The sequence below is a fragment of the Camelina sativa genome, chromosome 20, assembly GCF_000633955.1.
Source record: "Camelina sativa cultivar DH55 chromosome 20, Cs, whole genome shotgun sequence".
NCBI lineage: Eukaryota > Viridiplantae > Streptophyta > Magnoliopsida > Brassicales > Brassicaceae > Camelina > Camelina sativa.
In genome coordinates, this window is record NC_025704.1 from 18,079,489 (window position 1) to 18,085,062 (window position 5,574).

A 5,574-nucleotide genomic window follows, 5' to 3' on the forward strand; every position below is an offset into this window, starting at 1 on the left:
GCCTCACTAAGTATTTATGATAATACTTACGCATCTCAATTGTTGTTTGTGGTGTGCAGGTATGTGACGTGGAATCATGGCGATGAGGAGGAGGATGAACTAGGGTCTCGTTTGTGTGTTGTTGGTCTTTGTTATATTGTTTAGGATGGAACCTTGGATAGAGATATGTTAGGTTGCTGGATAGAATGGATAGAAGTGTTATTGTATTGGTTTTGTATTATTGATATGTTTCCGCTGTGCATGTAATTGGATGTTGGTTTATTATTGGTTGGTTACCGTGTGTGGGTTGGTTTGTTTAATTAAGTAGTATGGGATACTTAATTATATCTTGTATTTAATTATTAAAAAGAAAACAAAAAAAGGGTCGGGTTGTTTCACAAAATAGGAGCTTTTGTTAGAAAGGATCATATCAATAAGTTTGAATCTAAATTGAAGCCTGGATCTTGGAAAGTTATATCAACTTTTGGTTTGAATCTCTGTAGAGCCTACTTGCGTCCTTCTCTTATAAAGTATAAGATCAGTACCAGATATGGTACCACAATTTTTCCTTCTGAAAATGTATCTGATGATCATTACTTATCATTCACATCGTTTGATAGTATACTTGCTGGAAATCTTGACAAAAATCTCCTGCTAGGTAATTTCATAATACATATATTTTGTTACTAATATAGAAGGATGATTTTATTAATAGTTGTATTATTTATATTTACAGACGTTATTGGTCAAGTAGTCAGTTCTGGAGGTTTAGAAGAAATCACAAGTCGTAACAACATTACCAGGAAGAAAATTGAGTTTGAGATAAGAGACACTGAGTAATATTATAAATCTAAATATATATTTTTAGATTTTTTTTGTTCATAACAAAAATAATATATATATTTTCATGCTTATACATTATACTATTTAAAATCTATTTTATATAGATTTTCATGCTTATACGTTATACTATTTTAATATAATCTATGTCTGTTAAAATTCTTATTTAGGGATAAACGATTATCATGTACTCTATGGGAAACCTACGCTGAAGCTTTAGATCGTGCTATCAATGATTCAAGTGATGGAATGGTTATGTGTTTCCTACGCTTTGTTAAACAAAACAGCTATAAAGGTAACAGTACGCATAATATTTATACATTTAATTTCTAGGGCACAGAATATTTATCAAAAGTATTTTTAGAAAACATTTAACTACTGTATCATATTTATATTTCATTTCAGAAAAACGATACATTGAGAATGCTTTCGATTCTTCTATCTTGATGATCAATCCTCAGTTACCAGAGATGGAGGCTTTTCAGAACATGTAAATTCAAATAGCTTTAAAATTATTAATCAACAATATGTTTCATTATGATTTACTATTCCTCTTTTTCATTTTAGTCTTCCTGCGGATCAATTGGCTTTAACAATTACCAATTCTGGTGGAAAGAGAGTTTATAACCCGTCTGGCTCCAAGAGTGGTCTTGACTTTCCTTTGCAAATGATTGCTGACGTACTTGCTGAAACAGAGGTATTTTACATTTATTAATAGTCTAACAATATATTAACATAATCTATTTTGGAAAATGTATGAGTTATAAGCTTAAGGATGTAATATTATTTTGATAGGTAGGAAAATGTAGAATCGCATGTACTATTTCAGCAATCGATACAGATTGGGGTTGGTTCTACATTAGCTGTCGAAAGTGTAATAAGAAGGTTGATAAAGAGGACCTGACAATCTCTGGAAAATGTTGGTATATACTTGCCTAGACCCGTTTTCTCACATGGTCAGTTATATGTAGCAATGTCAAGAGTTAAATCAAAGTCTGGATTGAAGATGTTGATAACAGATAGTGAGGGAAAACCTCAAACAAAGACAACCAATGTTGTTTTTAAAGAAGTTTTCCAAAATCTTCACTAGGAAATGGAATGGTACTTAATCCCTAAATTCTTGGTATATTATAATTTCGTTTGATTAATATATATGCTACTAACTCTATATTTATTCTAATTTGGTCTACAGGGAAAATACAAGACACGGTTGAATGGGTTAATGAAGGAATATGGTATTTTCATGACTATATGAGTCATTTCTACTGTTACTATTATTTTATTTTATTTTATTATTGTTTACTTTGGATATTAAACATTCATAAAACACAAATTATTATTATTATTAGAATCTTAGAACACAAACCAACAAAACTATAGTCCAATATTGCTTTGTGCATAATCGATTACGAACCTACGATCCGATATTGTCGAATATATACCCTCTTACATAGCTACTATTCAATATACTCTTTGTCTGTCTGATTTTGTAAGCAGCTATATTATGCAAAGTATGAGATTATATAAAGCGACTGAATTAGTTTATTACCGATTACGTTTTTATTTTAACTTCGAAAATAAGATAGATAACCTAACTTAGACAAGAAAAAGGTTAAAAAATATTTAACCTCGTGCTGTAGCACGGGTTATCCCCTAGTTTATTTATTTATTGCTAAGGCAGACCAAAAGCTAATGTAAAATTTATTATCCTTTGCCGACAAAATATATAACATAGTTTATAATGTTACTTAATAATTTATCAACTGTTATGAATAGAGAGTTTAGGGATAAAGCTCTTGTGATTCTTATTGATTATTCCCAAGGTTACATACATATATATAGTAGGGTTACAAGTCTTAGCTTAAACCGACCTAAGTACTAATGGGCTGAGTAAGGCTTCGGCTAATGGGCCGAAGCTGTATGGACTGAGTAAAGCCTATGAACCGAGACTCCATAGCTGATAGATGGGCCGGTCTAGTGAGTCCACTAAGTGTTTCACAACACTCCCCCTTGGACGAATGACCGTGCCTATGTTGGATGGGATCGCTGCAATGTGCTTAGGGGATGCTGCCTCATTAAAACCTTACAGGAAAACCCATTGGGACAAAACCTTGGTGAAGGAAAAAGAGTACAGCACACATTGCTCCCCCTGTTCCAAACATCACTCAAAGTCCCTAAGTCTCCGCATTCCAATCTGGTGCGCGAGCTTCTTGAAAGTTGTTGTCGGTAACGATTTGGTGAAGAGATCGGCTGAGTTGTCACTTGACTGAACTTGCACTATCTGAACTTCTCCGGCCTTTTGTTGTTCATGTGTAGAGAAGACTTTGGTAATATGTGCTTCGTCCGATCTCTCTTGATGTAACCTTCCTTGTGCGATGCAGGCTGTGTCATCTTCATAAATTACGGTTGCTTCTTTGCTGTCTTTGACGATACTGCAATCCGTCCTGATATGTTGAGTCTTCAATCTCAACCATACACACTTAAACTTTCTTTGCTATAACCTGCATCAGCTAAAACCAACTAAAACCTTCCTTGTTATAGTTAGTATAATATAAACCCAAATTTAAAGTTCCCTGTAGGTAACAAATTCTTAAATTTCACTCTAGTGCCTTTGGGTTAGTCAAGAACAAATTCTTGCTAGGAGGTTCACGGCAAAACCTATGTTTGGTCTAGTGTGGCTAGCCAAGATATTAACTCTCCTATAGCACTGAGCTATGGCATTTTAGGGCTGAGAACTTCCTCATTGTCTTTCCTTGGACAAATGGATCTTTATCCAAATCAGTGCTCCTAACAACCATTGGGCTAGTCAATGGGTGAGCTTAGTCCTTACTAAAACTCTTGAGTACCTTTCTGTATATGCCATCTAGTGCACAAGGATACCATTGTTTCTGTACTCAAGCTGCAATCCCAAACAGAATTTTGTCTTGCCTAGGTCTTTCATCTCAAACTCCTTCTTGAGATATTCTATAGTTTGGGTGATTTCCCCAGAGGTTCCAAGGATGTTTAAATGATCCACATAGACTGCTATTATCACAAATCCTTTGTTTGCAAACTTCTTAATAAATATACATGGACTGATGGGATCATGACTATAGCCTTTCTTTGCCAAAATTCGCTAAGTCTATTATACCACATTTGACCACTCTCTTTCAGTCCATAAAGCGATTTGTCTAGCCTTATGCAGTACTGTTCTCGAGAACCACTCTTATAATCGAGCTCTATACCCTCTGGTAATCTTTCATTTTCCAGTGGACCATGTAAGTATGTGGTTTTAACATCCATTAACCACAAATTACAGCCAGACTTATTAGATATCTAAAAGTCGTTGCATCCATCACAAGGGAGTAAGTCTCCTCATAATCTACTCTTGGTCTTTGAGAGAATCCTTGTGCTTCAAGCCGTGCCTTATCTCACGCTTTTATTACTCTCATTTCTCTTTCTTACAAAGACCAACTTATGTCCAACTGGCTTTATATCAAGTGTTGTCCTTAAGGTCGGACCAAAACACACTACTCTTCTTCTAAGAGTTAAGCTCCACGTCAATAGCCTTTTCCAATCTTTGCTTTGAGCATACTCTAATATAGACGTGGGCTCTAGATCCTCATTTATCTCAAGTGCTACCTTGCATGCAATTATTTCATTGATGTCGACATCATCTTTGCGGTTCCATTTTATTCTAGACATGATATAACTTATTGAGATCTCATTATTATCAATACCTTCAGGTCCTTGAGGTTCAGCGTCCCAAACCTCAATTTGGTACCTTAGGATTTGCCGCGGCCATGTCTATATTTTCTGTAATTCCCTTAACCTCGGTCTATTTTTGCACCTTTAGATTTCCGAGGGTTCTTATCTTTGGAACCTACTGGTCTACCTCGTTTCAAACAGGTTCTAGACTCTGTAGCAACTTGATTATTGTGTTCCTTCTGAACATCAATACGTACTGGTGCATTACAAGCTGGTATGTACGATTTTCTTACTCTCTTTGGGTCAAAAGGAATCTGGCAATTTATTAGCTAGCTTTCGCATATATATAATTCTTTGGACCTCTGCATCTCATGCTAGAGTCCGAGGATCTTGCCAATTTAAGGATGTTTGATTCCATAATATTTTCCTTGACCAGCTTGTCTTTCTCTGCATTTCTCTCCACCCAACATAGGGAATTCGGATTCAGCAAACTGACAATCCATGTATCTGGCCACAAATAAATCACCCATAGTTGGCTCAAGATACTTAACAATGGTGGGAGAATCATATCAACATATATTCCCATCCTCCTTTGAGGTCCCATCTTTATTCTCTTGTGATGATGCATTCGATACATAAACGGCACACCCGAATGTCTTTAGATGGGATATGTCTGGCTCATGACCCGTTAGTAATTGGGAATATTTATTCTCACTAGATGGCCTGATGCGTATAAGCTCTACTGCATGTAATATTGTGTGTCCCCAAGCCGACACAAGAAGCTTCGACCTCATGAGTAATGGTCGAGCAATACGTTTAATGAGGGATTCATCTAATCCACTCTCTGTATGTTCATGTTCCACAGGGTGGTCCACACTTCCCCCCATGGACCTACCATTATTATTAAACGCTTGGGTTATATGCTCACCAGCACTGTCTAGACTTATAGTCTTAAGTGGATAATCTCTTTATTTACTGGTGATGGCCTTATAATGAGTTTCCCTTGTGTACATGCTACACACGTGAGATTCTTAGGGATAACTCTTCTCTCTTAGGAGTGTGCCCATT